The sequence below is a fragment of the Phoenix dactylifera genome, chromosome 10 (genome assembly GCF_051530095.1).
Source record: "Phoenix dactylifera cultivar Ajwa chromosome 10, Ajwa_hap1_PhDact_Kaust_v1.1, whole genome shotgun sequence".
Classification (NCBI taxonomy): domain Eukaryota; kingdom Viridiplantae; phylum Streptophyta; class Magnoliopsida; order Arecales; family Arecaceae; genus Phoenix; species Phoenix dactylifera.
Genome location: NC_143199.1, coordinates 17,634,326 through 17,647,472, shown reverse-complemented (window position 1 = coordinate 17,647,472; position 13,147 = coordinate 17,634,326). Strand labels below are relative to the sequence as shown.

At 44.9% G+C, this 13,147-nt stretch overlaps 1 protein-coding gene across 11 annotated transcripts in view; it reads left to right on the top strand.

The window, feature by feature from the left end:
• The window catches only part of LOC103697780 (beta-1,6-galactosyltransferase GALT31A), an 87,571-nt gene that overhangs the window by 23,695 nt on the left and 50,729 nt on the right, over positions 1 to 13,147 (top strand). For 7 of the 11 annotated variants that reach the window (XR_015969284.2, XR_015969282.2, XR_015969281.2 and 4 more), the window contains one exon: positions 324 to 392. The exons of the other annotated variants lie outside the window; for them this stretch is intronic. The gene's annotated coding sequence lies outside the window, so the exon portion shown is untranslated. The remainder of the gene's footprint in view (positions 1 to 323; positions 393 to 13,147) is intronic. 11 annotated transcript variants of the gene reach the window in all.

The following is a 13,147-nucleotide window of genomic DNA, read 5'->3' as shown; positions in this document are numbered from 1 at the left end:
GGTTTAATTGGCTCGAAAATAGAACAAACAAGCTGAAAACAGGGAAATTGAATTCTGATTTATTTTTGATGTTAAGTAGTTGTTTGGCAGCTGAAAATTTATAGATGATATAGAAGGTTTTCTAGTCCTAACCCAGGGTATCAAAGAGGGAGATAAAAGCTTGGAAACCTTTGAGAATTGAGAGGTTTTATTTATCCTAAAACAAGACAAGCAAGGTAAAAATCAGAAAGTTGAGATGAGGGTGTTGGATTTCTTTTTGGAACATGCATAATCATGTTGCATCATATAGGTTATAAGTTTGATCGACTCTTTTAATTGTTTAGGAGGAGAAGAGAGTCCCGGAAGTGTGCCAGGAGTATCAAGCACTAGGGTGGTGCATTAGCCATCACAAGGTGAGTGGTTTTCATCTTAACTATGGTAGTTTATTTTGTAATTCTAGAGAAATGAATGATGTCTCCAAATTCAGAATGAATATGCTACAGAATGAAAATAAGAAGTATTAATTCTCATGATTAAATTGCTTTCTATCAGTGGATAAATGATCTGATTTGGAAAATATATGCTATGCTTGAAAATACTTTAAATTCATGTTTGTTGATTCGTAAGTTTATGAACTTGTTTGGGAATGGATTAACCCAAAGTGGCTGAACCACTTAAAACCCCTTATCACGGCCAAGAGAGTTATTTTAGTTTGACTCCAAGCTATTCTGGAGTCGACCCCTGTACTCTAGAGTCGACTCCAACCTTGTTACAGTAACTAATATTTGCACTTTTACCTTGGATACATCACATCAGAGTTTATGATATGTGCCCAGTAGGGCAGAGATGGGACGCCGGGAGGGCGTAGCTATGATATGTGCCCAGTAGGGTAGAAATGGGACGCCGGGAGGGCGTAGTAATGATATGTGCCAGTGGGGCAGAGTTGGGACCCCGGGAGGGCGTAGTGGTAGCACCATGCATAGGACTGTCGGGCTACTCATGAGAATGGTGCCTCATGCGAGTGACCGGCGGTAGGGCTCGCGGGAGCCATGATTTTCAATATTTAAGCTATGTATACATATGACTGAGCAACAAATGTATTATTTTTAAGCATAATGATTTCAGAACCTATGTGAATGTTCTATGTATCAAATTCCTCAGGAAAGGAAAGTGGACTCTACGGTCCAGAAAAAAAGACTTGAGCAAGGCGATTTTATTAATGCTTTATTGTAAAGCAACGGCTTTATTTCCTGCTAGTTGTAGTACTATTGGCAAACAGCAGGTTTCTTATGGAGTTGAAATCTAAGTGCTTTAAAATCAAATGCAAATGTTTCATATGTGGCATAAACACGTTATATTTAATGTATGTAAATAAGTATCACAGCTGAAACCTCTTATTTCCTCATGGTTAACAGATTATCCACTCACTGGGACTTAGGTCTCATCCCTCTCTTTTTCTGTAAATTTTTGCAGATCGGTAGAGTCATAGCATTATAAAGGTACCGCATCAGCATCATCCTAGAAGTTTGTCATAGAAGGTTGGCCATGCCCCTTTGAGTGAAAGGAAAAACCTTTGTATTATGCATATAGGTGGGGTGTGAATGTAAATTGAGACAGATGTAAAGTTTGTTATATTTTGAGCTATGTATAGTAGACTTTAAGTTATAAATGAAAGCTTGGGTTGCTTTTAGTTATGATTAAAGTGAGTTAAATTAATTAAACTGACAGGTTTAGTATGTGTTAATTTTTATTGGTTGGTTGGTTGGATATAGTAATTGACAAGTTTTTAGTAGTAACTTGTGAACCGCGGCACAAGCTGCTAATAGAAACTCTGCTTGGTACTGTACCCGACTAACCTACTGTGGGAAGGGATCCCACATTTCCCCATTTGGAACTCGGAAGGTTGTTCGGTATGCCCAGAGGATATTGTAGAGATCCTCTGCCCACTGCCCCTTCGCCCGGTCCAATCGGGCTTTAAGCCCTTGTAGGATGGTCCGGTTGGTAACTTCTGCTTCCCCGTTGGCTTGCGGATGGGCCACCGACGTGTAGCGGTGATTGATATCGAGCTCGGAGCAGAACTCGTCGAACCGAGCATTGTCGAATTGGCGGCCGTTGTCAGAGATGATGATCCAGGGAAGTCCAAACCGACAGATGATCATCTTTCAGATGAAATCTTGTACCTTTAGTTCGGTAATTTGGGCGATGGGTTCGGCCTCGACCCACTTGGTGAAATAGTCGATGGCGACAATGAGGAATTTTCATTGTCCCGTGGCCGGAGAAAAATGTCCCAGGATATCGATTCCCCATTGGGCAAAAAGCCAAGGGGCACTGATCGATGTTAACGGCGCCGCATGTCTGCGTTGAATGCTGGCGTAGCATTGGCATCGGTCGCACTTTCGGGCGAATTCTATCGTGTCCTTCCGCATAGTGGGCCAGTAATACCCTTGCCGCAGGATTTTGTGTGATAGGGCTCGGCCGCCTTGGTGACTCCCGCAGTAATACCCTCCTGCATCACGTAATCTGCTTCCGAAGGTCGGAGACATCCGAGGAGCGGCGATGTAAAAGATCGGCGATATAGCTTGCCCTCGTACATGATATAATGGGCAGTCGAGCGCTCGAGTCGTCAAGCCGCAAGCCTATCCGCGGGGAGGATTCCATCTCGTAGAAAGTCTATTAGGGGATCCATCCAACTGGGCTCGATTTCTGCGCATAGCACTGATTCGGACTCTTCCGTGCTTGGCGTCATTAAGTGTTCGAGAAAAGTGCCTGGTGGGAGTTCGACCGAGGTGGAGGTCGCCAGCTTTGATAACAGGTCGGCTCTTGCATTTTCTGACCTGGGGATGTGCTGGATGTTGAAGTTGGTCAAAGTTGAAGTGATGCTCCGCACCTTTTGTAGGTATTTTACCATGGACGGTTCTCGGGCTTCGAAATCTTCTAGAACTTGGCTTACCACGAGCTGGGAGTTACTAAAGACTTTTAAGCTGGGGGCGTTAAATTCTTTAGCCAACTTGACCCCGGCAATCAGAGCTTCATACTCCGCCTTGTTGTTGGAAGCGGGGAATTCAAAGCGCAGGGCTTGCTCTGCCACCACTCCTTCCGGGCTGGTGAGGATGAGGCCTGCGCCACTGCCCCCCGACGTCGAGGAGCTATCGACATGCAGAATCCACGATCGTTCGGAGGCATTTTCTTTTGTCTGGTTGAGCGCGGCCGAAGGGTCGTCCGGCAGTGTGGACTATACTAGAAAATCGGCGAGCACTTGGGCTTTGATTGCCGGTTTGGGACGGTATTCCAGACCGAATTTCTCGAGCTCAATCGCCCACTTTGCAATTCTTCCGGCCCGATCAGACCGCTGCAAAATTTGCATGAGGGGTTAGTCAGTCAGCACGACTATGGGGTGCGCTTGGAAGTATGATCGAAGCCTGTGGGCTGAGGTGACGAGCGTGTGGACAGTTTTCTCTAACTTGGAATATCTGATCTCTGCATCTCGTAGGATCCGGCTGGTGTAGAATATGGGCTTCTGGCTTTTATCTTCTTCTCGGATCAGCACCGAGCTTACCGCTGTCGGAAAGACCGCAAGGTACAGAAAGAGAGCCTCCCCATGCTGGGGCTTCGTAAGCAAAGGAGTGGCGAGGTAGCATCGGAGCTCTTCAAAAGCTTGCTGGCACTTTCGGATCATGCGAAGTCCTTAGGCTCCTTGAGAATTTTGAAAAAGGGGGGCACCGCTCGGCTGATCGGGCGACGAATCTTCCAAGAGCTGTCCCCCGACCGGCGAGCTGCCGCACCTCGTGGACTGTCCTCGGCGGTGTCATTTCCAGCAATGCCCGGATCTTTTCGGGATTAGCTTCGATTCCTCGTTGCGGCACCACGAAGCCGAGGAATTTTCCTGAAGTGACTCCAAAGGCGCACTTCGCTGGGTTGAGCTTCATTCGGTACCTTAAGAGTGTGGAGAATGCTTCTCCCAAGTCAGCAACGTGGTGACTGGCCGCTTGACTCTTTATTAGCATGTCGTCGACGTAAACCTTCATGTTTCGCCCGATTTGATCTTTGAAGATCTTGCTGACAAGCCGTTGATAGGTCGCACCGGCATTCTTCAGTCCAAAAGGCATGACCTTGTAACAATAGAGGCCATTGTCAGTAATGAAAGCGGTTTTTTCATCATTTTCGGATGCCATTCGGATCTGATTATATCTAGAAAAGGCATCCATGAAGGTCAAAAGTTGATGTCTGGAGGTGGCGTCAACGAGTTGATCGATCCTTGGAAGAGGAAAGTTGTCCTTCAGGCAGGCTTTGTTCAGGTTGGTGTAGTCTACGCACATGCGCCACTTTCCGTTAGCTTTCTTTACGAGGACAATGTTGGCGAGCCAATCGGGGTAAGTGACTTCCCTGATGAAGCCGGCTTTGAGGAGATTGTCGACCTCTTCGGCTACTGCTTGTTGTCGGTCAGTTGCTAGGCTCCGCTTCTTTTGTCGGACCGGCTTGTGGGTCGGTTGTACTTTGAGGTGGTGGACTATCACCTCGGGGTCTACTCCTGGCATGTCGGCGGATGACTAAGCGAACATATCCGCATTAGCCTGGAGAAATTCGATCACATGGGCTCGAACCTTCGGGCTCAAATCATACCCGATCAGTATAGTCTGCTCGAGTCTGTCATCCCTCAGGGGAACGCGAAGGAGAGGCTCGCCCGGCTCACTTCGTTGCTGTCTTGGTTCGTCCCGTACTTCTAGTCCTTCAATGGGCAGTGCTTGAGGGGGAAACTCGGCTGGCTGCTTGCCTTTAAGCGCAGTCATGTAACATTGCTTCGTGATTGCTTGATCCCCCCGGACTTCGCCGACCCTTTTGCTTGTAGGGAACCGCATCAAGAGGTGATAAGTTGACACCACCGCTCGGAAGGTGTTCAGCCCTGGTCGACCGAGGATGGCGTTGTAGGCCGAAGCGACCCGGACCACGAGGAAGTTCAACTTCATAGTACTTTTTCGGGGCACGCTTCCGGCCGAGACTGGTAAGCTGATAACTCCTTCGATGGGCACAGAGTCTCCTATAAACCCAACCAGGGGGGTACTCATTCTTTCAAGCTGCTCTCCGGCCATTCCTATCTTTTGAAAGGCATCATAAAAAAAGACGTCTGCAGAGCTTCCATTATCAACCAGAACTCTTTTTACATCATAGTTTGCGATGGTAAGGAAAATCACTACAACGTCGTCGTGGAAAGTTTCAACACCCTTTAGGTCCTCATCGGTGAAGGAGATGACCACCGCAGTGCGCGGACATTTCGAAGGAGCTTCTTTTCGGCCTGTCGTCTCAAGCATTCTGGGCCGTCCTCCGCCGATGGTGTGAATAACGCCCGCAACGGGGTGACTGTTGTTCTGCTCCTCGGGCGGCACGCAATTCTGCTCCTCGGGCGCCCTCCTTTCAGGTTGGCCGGTAACAAACCGGCTTAGCCGTCCACGGCGGATGAGTGCCTCAATTTCATCACGGAGCTGGTAGCAGTCCTCCGTATCATGGCCGTAGTTTTTATGGAAGCGGCAATACTTGTCCGAGCGCTTCCGTGAAGTCGAGAACTACATTTTTGGCGGGGGTTGGAGGTAGCGTCGACCTTCGATCTCCATAAGAATCTCAGCTCGGGTGGAAGAAAGGGGTGTGTATCTTCCGAACTTTGGAAGGGGTGCATACTTCTTGAACTTTTGGGCCGGAACCTCGGGTCAACCGAGCTCCGAGGCCAGCGAGGATTTTTCTCACGCCGAGGAGATCGGTCCCTTGGGCGGAAGCGCTCCTCAAAGCGTTTCTTCTTTATCTTGGCCGGTGGCTCGGCCGTCTCTCGTCGAAAGGCCATGGCTTCTTCGGCCTTGGCATACTTCCGGGCTCTGGCCAACATCTCGATAAAGTTGACGAGGAAGCTTTTCTCGATGGAGAAGAGGAATTTGTAGGATGGAGCTTCAATCTTTAATACCGACATGGCGATTAACTGGCCAATATCTCGAATTTCCCACGTGGTCGAGGTGAAGCGGTCGATGTAATTTTTCAGAGATTCTCCTTCCCTCTGCTTAATAGCGAAGAGGGAGTCTAAAGTCCGGCGCTGACGTCGGCTAGCAGCAAAGTGGGTGGCAAGTTGCCTTCCCAACTGTTCGAATGAGAGAACCAAACTAGGTTTCAACCCAGAGAACCAGAGGCGAGCTGCTTTGTGGAGAGTTGCTGGGAAGGCCCTGCAAAGCAGGGCATCTGAGGCTCCTTGGAGAGTCATGAGAGCCTTGTAGCTTTCCAGGTGGTCCAAAGGATCAGAAGAACCGTCATACGGTTCCATTTGTGGCATCTTGAACCTCTGGGGAATCGGCTCGTCCGCGACCGATCGCGGGAACGGGGACTCGGTCGTGAAGTCGACATCCACGTCGCGCCTGGGAGCCTGGTCTCGGAGCGTTTGGATCTGTCGCTCCAGCTCCTCGACCTTCCTGTTGAGTTCCGGCGGGGATGCCATCGCTTATGGTCGGCGGGGTCTCCCTGGCTCCGGGTCAACATTGCAGGCGCCCCAACACGGGGCAGACCCTGCCTCCGATGGTTGATCCTGCGATCGAGGGGTTAAGCTTCGACGTTGGCTTCCAGGATGACGATGGCACGATGAGCTCTCCCGGCTCAGAGACCGGATTTGGCCGGGACTTTGACGGCTGCTGGGCTCCCTCTCGCTCGCTGTATGGTGTCTGATAGGGGAGCGATGCTACGGGTGACATCCCGCGGACTCCCACCCACGGAGAGGGGGCGCAGATTGGGCCCTGCTTCGTTGCAGGCCCTAAACAGCTGCGGTCAGCGTCTGGACCTGCTGAAGTAGTAGGTCAAATTGCTCTGGCTGGATTTGCGGGACCTGGCCCGCTGGCGCAGGCGCCGCAGAGGGTGGATTTTGGTGAGAACGGTTGGGTAGCGGGACTCGGCTGCTCGATGCACTCGGAGCTCCGTGACTCCTTAACTTCATGATCACGACTTAGACCCTCCTAGCGCCAGAAATGTTGTGGTTCAAATCTGGCCCGAGGGTGACCACACCGGTAGAGCTGAGGGAGCCGCCGGTGCTGGAAAAGGGAAGATGGGAGCCACTTCCTGCGCGACGGCCGCGAACCTGCACAAAGCCTCACCGGTGTTCCCAGTGAGGGCCCTTTGACGATCAAGTTAGAGTTGGTAGATTTGGTCCAGCCAAAAGATTCCTTAGAAATTACCTGACCGAGCTATTTATAGCCTCGGTGGAGTGGCCGAGGTGACGGAGGTACTGTCAGTCCCCATCATGAGGGGGCATGGCTCTGAGCCGGATGGTGCGTAGCTCAGGTTAGCTAGTGACGTACGGTACAATCCATTTTTAAGAACGGTAGGGCGTTGATAGTCACAGCAGGGTATGATCGGAGTAGTCGAGGTGCCGTCTGACTGCTGTTGGCCGGTTATGGAGACATGACACGGCAGTGTGGTGGAGTATGGCCACATAGGTGAGGGTAGGCCCGCACATGGGTGTGGTCGTTGACGAGGCCGAGCTCCTTAAGTAGTCGCGTCATGCGTTTGACGAGGTCGGCTTGGCGGATACTGGGAGTAGCTCGGCTTTCCGGGTTCCGAGATGTGCTCAGAAGAGTGCTCCGAGCTCGAGGGTCGGAGCGTATGCTGCGTATCGTTGGGGTTGGCGCCTCGAGCTTAGCCGAGGCGGGTCGGCGATTGTCTGGAGGTACCCTGAACTTAGTCGGGAGAGTCGGCGAATGTCCGGAGTTGGTGAAGCTTTCGGCGGGGTCCCGAGGACGAGCTGGCCCTGGGCTGAGGTGAAGATTCAGCCGATCGTCGTTGATGTTTACTGGGCCGAAACTGGACGGCCTTTTAGTTATGGGCTGGATGATCCAGTTTTTCCTCTATCAATGCTAATAAAGAAAAATGATATGGGTTGATACAGGTTGTTATGTGATCCCTAAAATTATGCTAACATCCTTCTTCAAACTCAAGATGGTACTATAAGTGCCAACTTGAGTTTGGAAACTAGATCACAAATGTATCTAAAAATTGGCGTACTAGATTAAGAGATAAAGTAGCAGTTTAGAAACTGGCTTGTTAGACTAGGAGCTGACATAGCAGCTCAAAGACTAGCGTGGTGGTAAATCAAGAGTTAATATGGCAGAACATAAGTTGTTATAGCAGCTTAGAATCTAATGTAGTAGATTAGGAGTTAACATAATAACTCAGAAGCCGTTATAGTAGACTGATGTGTTTGACTGACGTGACGGATTGACATGTCTATCGATGTGGCTGATTAACTTGTCTGATGATATGGCAACGAGAAAATACATAGAAGATGACAGTTGTAGCGAGGATAGAAGTTAGAGAAAAAGCAACCGAAGGTCGACGATCCTCGTAGATGGAGGCACTATGGAAGAGGAGCATTGGTTGATGGACTTGTCTGATGATGCGGCAGCAAGAAGACACATAAACGATAACAGTTACAGCAAGAACAGAGCTCAGAGAGAAGACAACTGAAGGTTGATGATTTTCGTAGACGAAGGCACCATGGAAGAGCAAAAGATTTTGAATTGGATGGTGAAGGAGCCGGAGGCAGCAAATAAAATTGGAGATGGAGTTAAAGGGACCAAGCCACAGTGAGGAGAGACGACCGAAGATTTGAAGCTTAGAAGAAAAGTGGTGGAAAGGAGCTATGGATCCATTAGAAAACAAAATATTTTTGGATATTATTCTACCAAAAGTAAAGGATATGCGGGAAAATAGAGGATCTGTGGATCCACCGAGAAATAAAGAATTTTTGGATGTTGATTCACCCGGGTACAGAGATCGATACATCGACTATGGGGGTCTTGAAAGCTTCTAGACATGGCAAGGGCAGCCACGACAAAGACAGAAGAGATGATGGGGATAGATTAGGTGATCGGTGGCTTTGATACCATGTTAAAATATTTGTTAAAATATTTATAGAAGAAGAGGAAAACAAGAGAAAAAGAGATAGAAAAATAATTTTATTTCTCTATTTGATCATATTCGGTACATCTCAGGGATTATATATTCTCGTGTATAGACTCCATACAAAAAAAATAATATAAGCTAATATAAGATCATGCTAATAAAAAATAATAATACTTGTTGATACAAGTTGTTATGTGCTCCCTAAAACTGCTCTAATAAGATAATGCTAACAAAGAAAAATAATACTGACTGATATAGAATCATGCTAATAAAGAAAAATAATACCGACTGATACAGGATTATGCTAACAAAAAAAATAATATGGGCTGATACAGGTTGTTACATGATCCCTAAAATTATGTTAACAAGGTGAAAGAGGGTTCATAGAAAATAGAGAGTAAAATAAGAAATATAGCTGAGAAGTGATGATACAACCCTTGACAGGGATGAATAACATTGTTTAAATTGTATAGTTGAGCATAGATAGATGAAACAAGGCCTGTTAGTTCCATTGTTGGTTGTTTGATAGGGCAAGTAGGATGCTATTTGCTACAGCATATAATTCATTTATCTGACATTAAGGTTGGTTTTGCTAATTAGGCTTCAAATATTTTGGTTTCTAATAGAAGCACGGGTGTCAACTTTTGTGCTTGATTCAACAAAAAAAATAAGAAATTTAGCTACCAGATGACAATTAAGATACTGTGACTGTGTCGTGACCATAAAATTAAGATATAAGACAAGTCTATTAATTTTTCATATTGTAGCCAGAAAGACTTTTTGTTGTTTAGATTGTATAGGGAGTAATCATTGTGTTTAATGTTAGATAAAATGTAGCATAACTTATTCAGATATAGGAAAACTTATGAGAAGCCTTATAAGGTAAAGAACAGATACATACAAATCTAGTCTCTGGCATAATTGAAATCAAATACCCAATCTAAAGTTTCACGGAAATTTAGTGGTGAGTGGTAACAAATTGGTTTGGCTAGGGATACTTTTCTAGATAGTTATAACAATAGATTATCATGTTATATATACCTTTGGAAGCAAAGGCTTGCCAAATGTAGTGCTGAAGCAGTTACCTACTCCCTCTTCATTTTCTACTCTTTGTGCCACTTTGAACATAAAAATAAAACTTCGAACTTATTCTTGCTCCTGGCATCAAATGATAGCATATGAACATTTGATGCATTTTTCATGTGTTTTCTTCTATACTATGTTTGTAACATTTTACCTGGAATATAAATAAGTCTAGATACATATGCACTTGTAATAGAGTCAGTATAATGTACAGTCCTCTTAATCAGATATATAATAAAGCAGCATAAATAAGGTCTAAAATATTAATTTGTGCAGTTTGTTGTTTTAGGTAGCCAACTGAAACTACTCATATCATAAATCTAGCCATCTAATTGACATCAATAAGTCATTTTAAGATACACTCAACTTGTGCATGTAATTCCTTTAGCACAATATAGGCAATTCATTGTCATGTACAATGTTGGCAACTAAAAAACATAAGATATCTGTCACAATATATAGTTGAATCTTAACTAATTTTTTTTAAAGAACACAAAGTATGTGCTTCTAATTTCTAATGCCACTTTAAGGACTCGATCATTTGTACATATTTATATTTGCAAATATATGTAGTATTATTCAGTAATATCTTGAAAAAAGGTGCCAACTCTAAAGGGATGTTTGTTGCATTTTGCATTTACTCAATTTTTGAAGATAGATGGACTTGTGCAACTTATTTGTGGTTATTGTAGTTTAAATTTAAGGACAAAAGACCCCAAGCATGTTTTTTTAAATTTTTTTCTTGCTAGCTTCTAGTCTGCAAAGGATGAAGGGATGGATGTGGTATCTTATATGACACTGAAATTGAGGTGGTAGATGTCATTAGGTAGCTATAGGTGTTATACACTTTTTTCAAGCAGAATTGTAAGCAAGGTTTGCCGAACTGATATTAGAGGGGGTTTCGGTTAACAATCGGTTCAGTACGGTACAAGTCCGTACATGCTGCTCTAGGGTGTACCGACATAGGGAGAGCCAAAGAGGAGGGGGAGAGGGAGAGAGGGAGAGGGAGGGAGAGATGGAGAGGGAGGGGGAGAGAGAGGCTGGGAGAGAGAGGGCTTGAACAGCCCTCCTTGTCATCGTCGAGGGGGGAGAGGAAGAGGGAGAGATAGAGAGAGGGAGGGAGAGGAAGACTGGAGACTTACATGGTCGGAGGGAGAGGGAGGTTTCGAACGAAGGGAGACAACTGATCGAGAGAGAGGAACGAAAGATTGGGTGAGTGTGACAAAAGATCTGGTGAGTATGACAAAAAATCCAGCGGGCAGGATGGAGCTTTGGAGCTTTGAAGAGAGAGAGAGAGGTCCTCAGAAAGCATTGTCGGAGGTGGAGGGGTTTCTAGAGTCTTTAAATGCATTGAACTAGCGCTCGGGAGATTTAAACATGCTGAACGGGTTAGAGTAGCCGAACCGTTCTGGTTCTTGATCGATTCGGTTTGGTACAGACCCGAATCATCTGGTTTGTTTTGTCTCGACAAACTTTGATTGTAAGTATAGCTCCAAGTATTCTCCATGCTATGATTCGGGTGACTGAAGCAAACGAGATGAAAGAAACTAAAGCAATGAGTGAACAAGGTCCTTTGAAAACAAACAGAATGGATTTGTCTTGCTTTGTAGTAAGTAGAGAAGAAGGAAATTCACTATGAGGTAGAGCTGCAAAGATGAAAGGTGAACATGTCAGAAAATTAGAAAGTAATGGGTGGAAAAAGACAACAATGAAGGAAACAAATCCAATAAATGATAAAATGAGTGGAATCTGAGATAGTAGGGCTTTGTCCTAGGTAAGCAAAAGCATTTCTTATAGAAAGGAGTTTTAAAATCCATATTAAAGGGTTATAAAGCTTGGGGAACCAAAGGAAATTTGCATGTAAAAAACAAGAAAAAATTCAAAGTTACCTCGAATTTAAGGGGGTTTTTGTTGGTGGTAAGAACTAATGACGCAGAAGGAACATAGATTTATAGATGGGATAAAGCATGTTGTTCATGTTTTCTTGGTGTTATGATTTTCTATCCAGTAATATAACAGACAAATTTTGTCTCATAAAATATCATTATACAAACCAATATTTTAAGTGATACCAAGGAACCTGAATAACTTCAGGAGTTTGAGATAATTATTTATATTTTTAATTAACATGACATCACATTTTATTTCATTTTATATTTTCCTTTAACATGACATCACATTTTATTTCATTTTTTATTTTTGAATCTCGACAGTGCAGATGATTGCAAGGGATAGTAAAAAAAGCAATTGCTACCTTGATTTCCCTATTTCTATTGTATCCCAACAGTCCAAAATTCGCTTTTAACATTAACAAGCTACAAGTGTTGGCTAAAAGAACAATCTTGCTTTCTTTCCTTGGCGGAAGCATGTGCCCTTCTAGCTTATGAGAGGCAGACATGGCATACCACACCAAAGTCCATTGATCAGGCCCCTTGGTCACTTCTTCAAGTCCGCTTCCATTCCATTTTATGAGTAAGAGGCTCTTCCTCTTCCCTGCATGTGGAGAGAGCCTCCCAAATCCCATTCCACTGCCCCATTAAAAAAAAAGTCTCTTCCTCGATATAGTGACCAAAAAGAATATTGAGCTCACTTCTCTATGAAGAATCAGAAGAGGAGGTCTTGATGATAGAATGGTTTGGAGTGTGCATATAAGATCAATGATATCCCATATACTTTCTTGGGGTTCCTAGTCAAGAGAGACATTCTTGCGATGATCCTTCTCTAATTATTGAAGGAAAGGTTTTTTGTTAATTTATGCATTTTTTGAAAAAACAATGCTCCCGTTGTTAGTAGCGGTCGCAAACCTCTTCGAAGTTATATATTCTTTTTGAAGTTCACTGCATTATTTCCCGTATTTTCTGATTGTGACATTGGAATATTTGGGAATCTCCTGGACTCTAAGATAAGGGTCTTGTTATGTTTGATCTCCTTTATCTCTCTTTCCTGATGATTTTCTACCCAGGTCATTAAAGGCAGACAAAGATTTGGTCAAATTGCTGTGGGTTTAGTAGGTTCTTTATTTCTGTCTTCCTCTTCTTTGTTCCTCACTTCTAGATCTCCAATTCTTTGCTTTGTTCTATCAAAATAAATGTTAAAGCCCGTTTCCACCACTCACTCCTTTTGAATTCTTTTGCTTCCCCTTCTAGATTTGGTTGTCTATGTC